The 14,144-nt window shown below is 39.5% G+C and overlaps 1 pseudogene; it reads left to right on the top strand.

Moving 5' to 3' along the window:
* The first annotated feature begins 680 nt into the window (after positions 1-680).
* On the top strand, positions 681-13,301 carry LOC120879115 (annotated as a pseudogene).
* The last annotated feature ends 843 nt before the right edge of the window (positions 13,302-14,144 follow it).

Here is a 14,144-nt window from a genome sequence, read left to right as displayed (position 1 = left end):
TCGGACTTCTAGAATCATTCATGGTTCCCATACATGATGCTATGGTAAATAGATAGTAATGTTCTCTTTTCTTCACCAACAGCAGCAAAACAAATTTCACATGAATTTAGTACCCAAAAGGAAAGTTGCACAGATAAATTTCCACTGATTATTGCTTTCTTTTTGAATTCCAAATGTTTATTTCACCTTCTTGTACCATATGATTATTTACAACTTATATAGAAAAAAAGGTAAGTTTTTTTTTTTTTTCTGAAAGAAGAACAGAGTGAAGGAAATAAAAGAGGTAAGAATGTGTCATCAGATATTTATAGACACACCACTGTCGAGAATGAATACCAGTGAGAGACAAGGAATCTATTAATAAGTATCTACAGAATCTTTACCTATTACCCAGAACTAGGGTGAAATCATTGAAAAAATGTTTTACTTTTGTTTTAAATTCAAGGATAAATGAAACACACAGTGATTAAAAAAAAAAAAAAAAAGAAGAAGTGCAAAATTAGAACAAAGCCAAGTCCTAATGTTTGAGTTCTCAAAAGACAACTCAGTTGTGAATAGAAAATCAGAGATGGGCTGACTGGTAGCTAGAGTTTGAATCACAAATCTGTCTTGTATTTTTTCCAGTCTCCATAGTCCTGAGACAGAGGAATGTTGGGAACATAAAAGTACCCTGGGTGAATATGGGCTCTGTAAGTAAAAACAATGTGATTCAGTAAAGTTGTTAATGATAAATTACTATAATAATGAACATTTTATTGACAAAAATACGTGCATTTGTCAGCATGCAGTGGTGGTCAGAAGTGGCCACAAGACTGGAAAAGATAAATTTTAATTCCAATTCCAAAAAAGGGCAGTGCCAAAAAATGTTCAAACTACCCTACAATCATATTCATTTCCCATGCTGGTAAGGTTATGATCAAAATCATTCAAGCTAGGCTTTAGCATAATGTGACATGAGAATTTCTAAATGCACAAGCTGGATTTAGAAAAGGGAGAAGAATCAGAGATCAAATTGCCAACCATCATTGGATCATACAAAAGCAAGGGAATTCCAGAAAAAAAAAAATCTACATCTGCTTCATTGACAACATTAAAGCCTTTGAGTGTGTGGATCACAACAAACTTTGGAAAATTCTTAAAGATGTGGGAATATGATCCAACCTTTTCTGTCTCTTGAGAAACTTCTATGCAAGTCAAGAAGCAATGGTTAGAACTTTACATGGAACAAATGACTGGTTCAAAATTGGTAGAATATGGCAAGGCTGTATATTGTCACCCTGTTTATTTAACTTCTATGCAGAGTACATCACATAAAATGCCAGGCTGGGTGACTCACAGGGTGGAATCACATTTGCCAGGAGAAATATCAACAACCTCACATATTCAGAAGACATCACTCTAATATCAGAAAGTGAAGAGAAACTAAAGAGCCTCTTGATGAAGGTGAAAGAGGAGAGCAAAAAAGCTGACTTAAAGCTCACAATTCAAAAACTAAGATCACTGCATCTGATCCTATCATTTCATGGCAAATAGAAAGGGAAAAAATGGAAACAGTTACAAATTTTATTTTCTTGGGCTCCAAAATCACTATAGATGGTGATTGCAGCCATGAAATTAAAAGATGCTTGCCCCTTGGAAGAAAAGTTATGACAAATATTGAAAGCATATTAAAAAGAAAAGACATCACTTTGCTGATAATGGTCCATATATTCAAAACTATGGTTTTTTTCAGTAGTCATGTATGGATGTGACAGCTGGACCATAAAGAAGGTTGAGCACCAAAGAATCGATGCTTTCAAATTGTGGTGCTGGAGAAGACTCTTGAGAGTCTCTTGATAGCAAAGAGTTCAAATCAGTCATCCTACAGGAGTTCAACTTCAAATAGTCATTGAAAAGACTGATAATGAAGTTATAATACTGTGGCCACCTCGTACAAACAGCCAACTCATAGGAAAAGATCCTGATACTAGGAAATATTGAAGGTCAAAGGAGAAGAGGGCAGCAGAGGATGAGATGTTTGGATAGCATCACTGACTCAATGGACATGAAGTTGAGCAAATTCCAGGAGATGGTGAAGGACAGAGAAGGCTGGCATGCTGCAGTCTGTGGGGCTGCAGAGTCAGGCACGACTTTGTGACTGAACAACAATAGTAACGGTCTACTAAGTTTAGAACTTAGTGGGAAGTATTCAGAGTCATGCTGGGAATAAAAGATGTGATTCTCCAATCTGGTCAGTGGAAACTAAAACTTAAAGGTTTATAAGATCAAGTATACAGAATTGCAGTAATAAATTAGCATCTAGAAGCAAAAACTAGAAAATGAATTAATAACACAAGTGGCTTCTACCTGTCCTAGGCATTGATAGCTTTGTTTAGAAATTGTGTTTCAAATATACTTAATCTCTTAATGCTTTTCTATTAATACTTCTTTTCTTATGAAAGGTCCCATCTACCTGTTAACTAGAGCATCTCCTTGGCATCTCAGGCCCATCCTACAGCTAGACTTGAGTGGTTGTATTCAAGTCTTTGCCATATTGTGTCTGCCTCTGTCTCAAGCTCTTTGAGGAGCAAGGGCCATGTGGGTGGGGATGAATGGTGTGCTCTTTCTGGCCTCTGCCTTTCTCTCCTCTTCCAGCGTTTCTGGAGAGGGTCAAGTGTGGGGCGAACTCTCCCTACTCTTCATGTCCTCACTGTTACCCTCCAGTCTCAGAGATGTGGGCTTCTGGTGTTTTGGCCTCAAATTTCCATCTTTGTTTTTCTTCTTGCCTATCCTGTTGCCAAAATTCTATATAAAATTCATTATTTAGAATGTATATATCCTGAAATAATTTATAGTTAAACCAAATATATTGTAGGGATTATTGATGCATTTAGGCAAATACCCTGCTTCACAAAACCACTTTTTTCTTTTACTTCATTTTACTTTACAATACTGTATTGGTTTTGCCATACATCAACATGAATCTGCCACAGGTGTACCCATATTCCCCGTCCTGAACCCCCCTCCCAACTCCCTCCACATACCATCTCTCTGAGTCATCCCAGTGCATCAGCCCCAAGCATCCTGTATCTTGCATCAAACCTAGACACAAGCAACTCCTACAGCTCAATTCAACAAAACCACTTTTTTTTTTTTTTTTTTTTTTTTGGTATTTCGATTCTTACATGTTATTATACATGTTTCAATGCCATTCTCCCAAATCATCACACCCTCTCCCTCTCCCTCTGAGTCCAAAAGTCCGCTATACACATCTGTGTCTCTTTTGCTGTCCTGCATACAGGGTCATCATTGCCATCTTCCTAAATTCCATATATATGTGTTAGTATACTGTATTGGTGTTTTTCTTTCTGGCTCACTTCACTCTGTATAATCGGCTCCAGTTTCATCCATCTCGTCAGAACTGATTCAAATGTATTCTTTTTAATGGCTGAGTAATACTCCATTGTGTATATGTACCACAGCTTTCTTATCCATTCATCTACTGATGGACATCTAGGTTGTTTCCATGTCCTAGCTATTATAAACAGTGCTGCGATGAACATTGGGGTACATGTGTTTCTTTCAATTCTGGTTTCCTCTGTGTGTATGCCCAACAGTGGGATTGCTGGGTCATAAGGCATTTCTATTTGCAATTTTTTAAGGAATCTCCACACTGTTCTCCATAGTGGCTGTACTAGTTTGCACTCCCACCAACAGTGTAGGAGGGTTCCCTTCTCTCCACACCCTCTCCAGCATTTATTGCTTGCAGATTTTTGGATCGCAGACATTCTGACTGGTGTGAAGTGGTACCTCATTGTGGTTTTGATTTGCATTTCTCTTATAATGAGTGATGTTGAGCATCTTTTCATGTGTTTGTTAGCCATCCGTATGTCTTCTTTGGAGAAATGTCTATTTAGTTCTTTGGCCCATTTTTTTATTGGGTCGTTTATTTTTCTGGAATTGAGCTGCAGGAGTTGCTTGTATATTTTTGAGATTAGTTGTTTGTCAGTTGCTTCATTTGCTATTATTTTCTCCCATTCGGAAGGCTGTCTTTTCACTTTGCTTATGTTTTCCTTTGTTGTGCAGAAGCTTTTAATTATAATTAGATCCCATTTGTTTATTTTTGCTTTTATTTCCAGAATTCTGGGAGGTGGATCATAGAGGATCCTGCTGTGGTTTATGTCAGAGAGTGTTTTGCCTATGTTCTCCTCTAAGAGTTTTATAGTTTCTGGTCTTACATTTAGATCTTTAATCCATTTTGAGTTTATCTTTGTGTGCGGTGTTAGAAAGTGATCTAGCTTCATTCTTTTACAAGTGGTTGACCAGTTTTCCCAGCACCACTTGTTAAAGAGATTGTCTTTACTCCATTGTATATTCTTGCCTCCTTTGTCAAAGATAAGGTGTCCATATGTATGTGGATTTATCTCTGGGCTTTCTATTTTGTTCCATTGATCTATATGTCTGTCTTTGTGCCAATACCATACTGTCTTGATGACTGTGGCTTTGTAGTAGAGCCTGAAGTCAGGCAAATTGATTCCTCCAGTTCCATCCTTCTTTCTCAAGATTGCTTTGGCTATTCGTGGTTTTTTGTATTTCCATACAAATCTTGAAATTATTTGTTCTAGTTCTGTGAAAAATATCGCCGGTATCTTGATAGGGATTGCATTGAATTTGTAGATTGCTTTGGGTAATATACTCATTTTCACTATATTGATTCTTCCGATCCATGAGCATGGTATATTTCTCCATCTATTAGTGTCCTCTTTGATTTCTTTCATCAGTGTTTTAAAGTTTTCTGTATATAGGTCTTTAGTTTCTTTAGGTAGATATATTCCTAAGTATTTTATTCTTTTTGTTGCAATGGTGAATGGAATTGTTTCCTTAATTTCATCTTCTACTTTCTCATTATTAGTGTATACGAATGCAAGGGATTTCTGTGTGTTGATTTTATATCCTGCAACTTTACTATATTCATTAATTAGCTCTAGTAATTTTCTGGTAGAGTCTTTAGTGTTTTCTATGTAGAGGATCATGTCATCTGCAAACAGTGAGAGTTTTACTTCTTCTTTTCCAATTTGGATTCCTTTTATTTCTTTTTCTGCTCTGATTGCTGTGGCTAAAACTTCCAGAACTATGTTGAATAGTAGTGGTGAAAGTGGGCACCCTTGTCTTGTTCCTGACTTTAGGGGAAATGCTTTCAATTTTTCACCATTGAGGATAATGTTTGCTGTGGGTTTGTCATATATAGCTTTTATTATATTGAGGTATGTTCCTTCTATTCCTGCTTTCTGGAGAGTTTTTATCATAAATGGATGTTGAATTTTGTCAAAGGCCTTCTCTGCATCTATTGAGATAATCATATGGTTTTTATTTTTCAATTTGTTAATGTGGTGAATTACATTGATTGATTTGCGGATGTTGAAGAATCCTTGCATCCCTGGGATAAAGCCCACTTGGTCATGGTGTATGATCTTTTTAATGTGTTGTTGGATTCTGATTGCTAGAATTTTGTTGAGGATTTTTGCATCTATGTTCATCAGTGATATTGGCCTGTAGTTTTCCTTTTTTGTAGTATCTTTGTCAGGTTTTGGTATTAGGGTGATGGTGGCCTCATAGAATGAGTTTGGAAGTTTCCCTTCCTCTGCAATTTTCTGGAAGAGTTTGAGTAGGATAGGTGTTAACTCTTCTCGAAATTTTTGGTAGAATTCAGCTGTGAAGCCGTCTGGACCTGGGCTTTTGTTTGCTGGAAGATTTCTGATTACAGTTTCAATTTCCGTGCTTGTGATGGGTCTGTTAAGATTGTCTATTTCTTCCTGGTTTAGTTTTGGAAAATTGTATTTTTCTAAGAATTTGTCCATTTCTTCCAGGTTGTCCATTTTATTGGCATATAATTGCTGATAGTAGTCTCTCATGATCCTTTGTATTTCTGAGTTGTCTGTTGTGATCTCTCCATTTTCATTTCTAATTTTATTGATTTGATTTTTCTCTCTTTGCTTCTTGATGAGTCTGGCTAATGGTCTGTCAATTTTATTTATCCTTTCAAAGAACCAGCTTTTGGCTTTGTTGATTTTTGCTATGGTCTCTTTTGTTTCTTTTGCATTTATTTCTGCCCTAATTTTTAAGATTTCTTTCCTTCTGCTAACTCTGGGGTTCTCCAATTCTTCCTTTTCTAGTTGCTTTAGGTGTAGAGTTAGGTTATTTATTTGACTTTTTTCTTGTTTCTTGAGGTATGCCTGTATTGCTATGAACTTTCCTCTTAGCACTGCTTTTATAGTGTCCCACAGGTTTTGGGTTGTTGTGTTTTCATTTTCATTAGTTTCTATGCATATTTTGATTTCTTTTTTGATTTCTTCTGTGATTTGTTGGTTATTCAGAAGCGTGTTGTTCAGCCTCCATATGTTGGAATTTTTAATAGGTTTCCTCCTGTAATTGAGATCTAATCTTAGTGCATTATGGTCAGAAAAGATGCTTGGAATGATTTCGATTTTTTTGAATTTATCAAGGTTATATTTATGGCCCAGGATGTGATCTATCCTGGAGAAGGTTCCATGAGCACTTGAGAAAAAGGTGAAATTCATTGTTTTGGGGTGAAATGTCCTATAGATATCAATTAGGTCTAACTGGTCTAATGTATCATTTAAAGTTTGCGTTTCTTTGTTAATTTTCTGTTTAGTTGATCTGTCCATATGTGTGAGTGGGGTATTAAAGTCTCCCACTATTATTGTGTTGTTGTTAATTTCCCCTTTCATACTTGTTAGCATTTGTCCTACATATTGCGGTGCTCCTATATTGGGTGCATATATATTTATAATTGTTATATCTTCTTCTTGGATTGATCCTTTGATCATTATGTAGTGGCCTTCTTTGTCTCTTTTCACAGCCTTTGTTTTAAAGTCTATTTTATCGGATATGAGTATTGCCACTCCTGCTTTCTTTTGGTCTCTATTTGCATGGAATATCTTTTTCCAACCCTTCACTTTCAGTCTGTATGTGTCCCTTGTTTTGAGGTGGGTCTCTTGTAAGCAGCATATAGAGGGTTCTTGTTTTTGTATCCAATCGGCCAGTCTTTGCCTTTTGGTTGGGGCATTCAATCCATTTACGTTTAAGGTAATTATTGATAAGTATGATCCCGTTGCCATTTGTTTTATTATTTTGGGTTCGGGTTTATACTCCCTTTTTGTGTTTCCTGTCTAGAGAATATCCTTTAGAATTTGTTGGAGAGCTGGTTTGGTGGTGCTGAATTCTCTCAGCTTTTGCTTGTCTGTAAAGCTTTTGATTTCTCCTTCGTATTTGAATGAGATCCTTGCTGGGTATAGTAATCTGGGCTGTAGGTTATTTTCTTTCATCACTTTAAGTATGTCTTGCCATTCCCTCCTGGCCTGAAGAGTTTCTATTGAGAGATCAGCTGTTATCCTTATGGGAATCCCCTTGTGTGTTATTTGTTGTTTTTCCCTTGCTGCTTTTAATAGTTGTTCTTTGTGTTTGATCTTTGTTAATTTGATTAATATGTGTCTTGGGGTGTTTCGCCTTGGGTTTATCCTATTTGGGACTCTCTGGGTTTCTTGGACTTGGGTGATTATTTCCTTCCCCATTTTAGGGAAGTTTTCAACTATTATCTCCTCAAGGATTTTCTCATGGTCTTTCTTTTTGTCTTCTTCTTCTGGGACTCCTATAATTCGAATGTTGGAGCGTTTCATATTGTCCTGGAGGTCTCTGAGATTGTCCTCATTTCTTTTAATTCGTTTTTCTTTTTTCCTCTCTGATTCATTTATTTCTACCATTCTGTCTTCTATTTCACTAATCCTATCTTCTGCCTCCGTTATTCTATTATTTGTTGCCTCCAGAGTTTTTCTGATCTCATTTATTGCATTATTCATTGTATATTGACTCTTTTTTATTTCTTCTAGGTCCTTGTTGAACCTTTCTTGCATCTTCTCAATCCTTGTCTCTAGGGTATTTATCTGTGATTCCATTTTGACTTCAAGATTTTGGATCATTTTCACTATCAATATTCGGAATTCTTTCTCAGGTAGATTCCCTATCTCTTCCTCTTTTGTCTGGTTTGGTGGGCATTTCTCCTGCTCCTTTACCTGTTGGGTATTCCTCTGTCTCTTCATCTTGGTTATATTGCTGCGTTTGGAATGGCCTTTTTATATTCTGGTAATTTGTGGAGTTCTCTATATTGTGGAGCTTCCTCACTGTGGGTGGGGTTGTATCAGTGGCTTGTCAAGGTTTCCTGGTTAGGGAGGCTTGTGTTGGAGGTCTGGTGGGTGGAGCTGGGTTTCTTCTCTCTGGAGTGCAGTGGAGTGACCAGTAATGGGTTATGAGACGTCTAAAGTTTTGGAGTAACTTTGAACTGCCTGTATATTGAGGCTCAGGGGTGTGTTCCTGTGTTGCTGGAGAATTTGTGTGATATGTCTTGCTCTGGAACTTGTTGGCCCTTGGGTGGAGCTTTGTTTCAGTGTAGGTTTGGAGGCATTTGATGAGCTCCTATTGCTTAATGTTCCCTGAATTCAGGAGTTCTCTGATGTTCTCAAGCTTTGGACTTAAGCCTCCTGCTTCTGGTTTTCGGTTTTATTTTTACAGTGGTCTCTAGACTTCTCCATCTATACAGCACCAATGATATAGTATCTAGGCTAAAGATGAAAGGTTTCTCCACATTGAGGGGCACCCAGAGAGGTTCACTGGGTTACATGGAGAAGAGAAGAGGGAGGGGGTAGTTAGAGGTGACTGGAATGAGATGCGGTGAGAACAAAAGAGGAGAGAGCAAGCTAGTCAATAGTCACTTCCTTATGTGCGCTCCTTAGTCTGGACCTCTCAGCGGTATTTATGGAGTTATACAGGGGAGAGGAGAGAGAGGAAGTAGACAGAGGTGGCCAGGAGGGTAAGAGAGAGGAATGAAAAGGAGAGAGACAGGTCCAGCCAGTAATCAGTTCCTTAGGTGCTCTCCACCATCTAGAACACACAGAGAATCACAGAGTTGGATATAGAAGAGATGGGGGGAGGGGGGGGAGAGACAGAGGCCACCTGGTGGAGAAAAATGAGAGTCCAAAAGGAGGAGAGAGTGGTCAAGCCAGTAATCTCACTGTCAGGTAAGATTGGGTTATGAAATGTACAAGATTGACAACAAAAACCAAAAAGCAAAGATTAAAAACCTAGAGTAGAGGTTAGATTTTCAGAAATACAATGTTAAAGAGACGAAGCAGAAGGAAGAAAGAAAAAAAAGAGAAAAGATTAAAAAATAGTAATAATATTAAGAAAAAGAAATAGGGAAAAATATATATATAAGAAAAAATAAAAATTAAAAAAAAACAAACAAACAAAAAAAAAAAAACCCGAGATTAAAAAAGAAATACCAACAACAACCACGCGAAGGCTATATATGGTGTTTGCTTTAAAAAAGTAGAGACTTTTTTTTTTTTTTTTTTGAAAAGTAATAGTTATAGAAATATAAAGTAGAGAAATAGAAGACTTAACAGTTAAAAAAAAGTTTGAGAGAAAAAAAAAAAAAAAAACAAAAAACAAAAAAAAAAGCAAAAAAAAAAAAACAAAAAAAAAAAAAAAAAAAAAAAAGGAATGATTGTAAAAATTGTGAAGATATATCTGGGCCTTCTCTGATGTTGTGGGCCGTGTTGGTCACTTCCAAGGCGTTTCCCTCTGTTTAGCTTCTGTTTGCTGGTCTCTTCAGGGTCTGAATTCCGTCCTGACACATGGGGGCGGTGGTGGACCCTTTTTTTTTTTTTTATTAGGCTCACTAGTTCAGTCGCGCAGTGGGGAGGGGGGGATGCTGCAAACAGATAGCACTGTCGTGGGCACACAGCGTCTCAACCCCGCTGGACCTGTCTCCCCCCACGACGCACAAACCGCTCCAGCTCCACGGAGCTCAGCCAGGAACCATCCGAGGCCGGCCCCAGGCTTCGCGCACCTCCCCGGTCCAAGCCGGTCGGTTTTGGCGCCCAGGTAACCCTCAGAGGCACAAACTTGTTTGGGACTGCGCTCTGCGCCCCTCCCGGGTCCGAGCCGCTCGGGAGCTTGGCGAGCGCGGGAGCTTGGCGAGCGCGGGAGCTTGGCGAGCGCGGGAGCTTGGCGGCGCGGTCGCCGGGACTTGTCCCCTTCTCTGTTTCTACTGCTCAGTTTTCTGGGTGTACTGCTGGCGCTCCTTGTGAGGCGGGTGGTTACTGTCCTGCATCCCCTGAAGTCTCAGCAAAGAAGACTGCCTCCCGCTTTTCAGGTAGTCTCTCCGGGGCTGCGATTGCCCCTTTCCAGCCCTTACAGCTCTGGCTGCCTGTCCCCGGCGGGGGATGGTCTGCAGGCGGCTATTTCCGTTCAGTCCTTTGTTCTGTGTGCGGTCCTGGCGGGGTCTTATGTTCGCGCTTTTTGCGTGGTAGCTATCCCCCAGCCTGGTTTGCTCGCCCAAGTTCGTTCGCTCTGGTTACGCGTGGGGCGTTTCTGCCCGCTTCTTACTGAGCGCGGCAGCCCGCGGCTCCCGCGCTTCCCTGCCCTGCCCCCACTTGCTAGCGGCGGCTGCAGGCGTCTGCGCGGCTTTTCCGCTGGGGGAGTTACTGTTGGGCTCGTAATCTGTTGGTTTTAATTATTTATTCGTTTTTCCTTCCTGTTATGTTGCCCCAAAACCACTTTTAAAGACAGTTTAGAATATACTGTATTAGAAAATGTTCTAAGAATTTACATTATATTTCCTAAACATAAACAATTGCATTTACTATCTCTTTTTATTTTTTAATATAAATTTATTTATTTTAATTGGAGGTTAATTACTTTACAATATTGTACTGGTTTTGCCATACATCAACATGAATCCACCACAGGTATACACGTGTTCCCCATCCCGAACCCCCCTTCCTCCTCCCTCGCTGTACCATCCCTCTGGGTCATCCCAGTGCACCAGCCCTAAGCATCCAGTAGGCTACCATTTCCTGAAGACTTTCTATATATCAGATACTTCATAAATGTTTCCACTCCTAGAGGGCATAACATTGGTACAAGATTGCATGGACTAAAATAAATGTGCAATGTGTGAGTTGTGAAGTTGTATTTGGAGTTTACTGAGGACTATAACCTGGGAGACAACCTCTCATATAGCTTTGAGGGACTGCTCCAATGAGGCAGGAGAAGGTCATTGGTACACATGACTGGTGGAGGAGGGTATCTGCAGTCAACACACATTTTAGTTGAAGGTTGCTGCTAATTACAGGGAACACATGTGTCCATTAACAGTTTCAGTGCTTTTCTAGACATGAGAAGATTCAAGAAACTGGGCTCATAAAACTTCCTGAAAATATCTAAGTATCTGAAGGTCTGTTCTGTCGATTTTCCCCAGAGTACAGAGTATCTCACTCTTATCCTCCACCCAAAACTCCTTTCAGGGAGTGTTGAAGGTCAGCGACTGCACTGGTTGGTGACTTAATCCTTATAGAGCCAGATAACAAGTGACAGTCTTTAGTTCACACTTGGTACTATTTTAATTTTAAAGTTTAAAGAAACTCAGTGTGGTTATTAATTAAAATTACAAACTTATTTGAAGAGGTAGGATTTAAATTCAGATCTCTTCTCTCTAAAGCTTGAAATCTTTTCTAAGTACCACTGAAAAGAAAAGAAAGTAGAACAAAACAAAATATCATTTAGAGATTTATTCCATTATGCCAGGATTTGCAATACTATGATTACGTTTTAACACATGAAGAAATTTAGAGAACATAGAACATGAGAGAGTGAAACTAAGTTATTTTAAGATTATCTGTGTTTAACTTAAGAAATTGAGCCAATTGTATTGAGTTGATCAAAAAGTAAAGCAAAACTAGACACATATTTCATTTTCACTTAAAATAAAAATTTAAAAAACATATATTTCATTTTTGCAAAAAACTTTTTTGAACCATTTCTTCACAATTTTGTCCCACCTTCAGCCATTTTTGGGAAACTTCATAATACCACTCTCCCAAAACTTTCCTTAAACTTTTTAAGTAAAGAACTATTCCAGGTGTCTTTTACATTCTTCCAGGGAATTTAAATGTTTTCCATCAAGAGAATTTTGTAAATACTAAAATAAACAGCCCTCTATCACGGGTGCTGAGCGCAGAGCCAGAGTGGGAGGTGGCAGCTGCAGCGCTGAGGGCAGGCGGCAGCAGAGTCTCCATTCGCGCCCGTCGCCATCCCTGGGGCGCCCAATGCTCCAGGACGAGCAGAAGCTGCGGCCTACGCCCGGTGGCCGGATCTGCGTCCCGCCTCAGTGCCTGGAGGACATGCTGAAGAGAGGAGGAGCCAGAAGCACAGGCTGGTGCACCTGTTGGCCGGAGAATGTGGTGGTGCTGTGGGAGCCATTCTGACATGTCCGCTGGAAGTTGTGAAAATGGCTGCAGTCGTCTTCTGTGACACCTTGTATCTCTGCAGTTCAGCTGAGCACCACGGCCGGAGTCAGGGTCAATGGCGTAGTGTCTCCTGGACCTCTCCATTGTCTGAAGGTGACCTTGTAAAAAGAAGGGCCTCGGTTCCCTGTTTAGAGGATTAGGCCTCAGTTTGGTGGCGGTGGCCCCTTTCAGAGCAATATAATTTGCTGCTTATTCAAACCACAAGGAAAAGTTGAATTGTTTATTTGATCCTGATCCTTCCCAGGTACACATGATTTCAGCTGCAATGCCAGGCATTTACTGTACATTTCTCTCTGAAAAAAGAGTGATCTCATGTCATCTCATGCTCCCCGTCCGCAGGTCACTTCCTGGATGGACTAACTTAAACCTCGTTTTACCGCAATTACAGCAACCAATCCCATTTGGCTTATAAAAACTCGATTATAGATTGATGCAAGGAACCGTGGGGAAAAGCGAATGGGTGCTTTCCAGTGTGTCCCTGAAGTGTATCAGACAGATGGACTTAGAGGATTTTATAGGAAAATGTCTGCTTCATATGCTGGTATATCAGAGACTGTTATCCACTTTGCTATTTATGAAAATATTAAGCAAGAACTACTGGAATATATAAGATTGCTTCTACAATGAAAAATGAAGAAGAGTCTGTAAAGAAGTGTCAGATTTTCTGGGAATGATGCTAGCTCAAAAACGTGTGCCACAAGTATAGCATATCCACATGAAGTTGTGAGAACAAGATTGTGTGAAGAAGGAACAAAATGTAGATCCTTTTTTCAGACATTATCTTTGCTTGTTCAAGAAGAAGGCTCTGGGTCTCTTTACCATGGTCTGACAACTCATCTGGTGAGACAGATTCCAAACACAGCCATTATGATGGCCACCTATGAGTTGGTGTTCTACCTGCTCAATGGACAGCGCCACCAAACTGCTGTGCTATAAAGAAGGAAGACCAAAAGAGAAAGTTGACTATGGAGTACCAAAGCCAGCATGGTAGACAGAAGGAAAATAGTGTGGGAACATGGAACTATGCCTAAGTGGAAGTTTAGTTGTAAGAATTATAGTAATCCTAACCACAATACTTTGTCTTTTTAGTAATGTGAAAAAACAAACAAGCATGGCTGCCTCCAAGAGAAAACCTTTAGAAGCACTCTTTCCTCAAAATTGCCATTTTCTCTATCATGTCCACAGGAGACTATTGGCATTTTGTTGATTTATGGCAACTAGAGTACAGTGTTTATTCCATGAACACTTTTCCAGTCTTCTAGACAAAGCCATCTGTAACTATATGCTATACTAGAACTATCCAAAGAAAGTATTAACAGTGTTAAATTTCTAACTTCTGGCTTCTGTATCAGTTCAGTTCAGTCGCTCAGTCATGTCCCACTCTTTGCGACCCCATGAATCGCAGCACGCCAGGCCTCCCTGTTCATCACCATCTCCCGGAGTTCGCTCAGACTCATTGGAAAGTAACAATACTAGTATTTACATTTCCTTGAGAGGATCTGGCACTGTATTTTAAAGTTAATTGTTTGGTACCAGTAGCCACTGTTTTTGATTAAAAAAAAAAAAATAGTGTCCAAATTTGGAGAGGGCAATGGCAACCTACTCCAGTACTCTTGCTTGGCAAATCCCACGGATGGAGGAGCCTGGTAGGCTGCAGTCCATGAGGTCGCTAAGAGTGGGACACGACTGAGCGACTTCACTTTCACTTTTCATTTTCATGCATTGGAGAAAGAAATGGCAACCCACTCCAGTGTTCTTGCCTGGAGAATCCCAGAGACA

Source organism: Oryx dammah, unplaced genomic scaffold (assembly GCF_014754425.2).
Source record: "Oryx dammah isolate SB20612 unplaced genomic scaffold, SCBI_Odam_1.1 HiC_scaffold_19, whole genome shotgun sequence".
NCBI lineage: Eukaryota > Metazoa > Chordata > Mammalia > Artiodactyla > Bovidae > Oryx > Oryx dammah.
The sequence above is the reverse complement of the archived record's forward strand: the minus strand, read 5'-3'. Positions and strand labels throughout refer to the sequence as shown.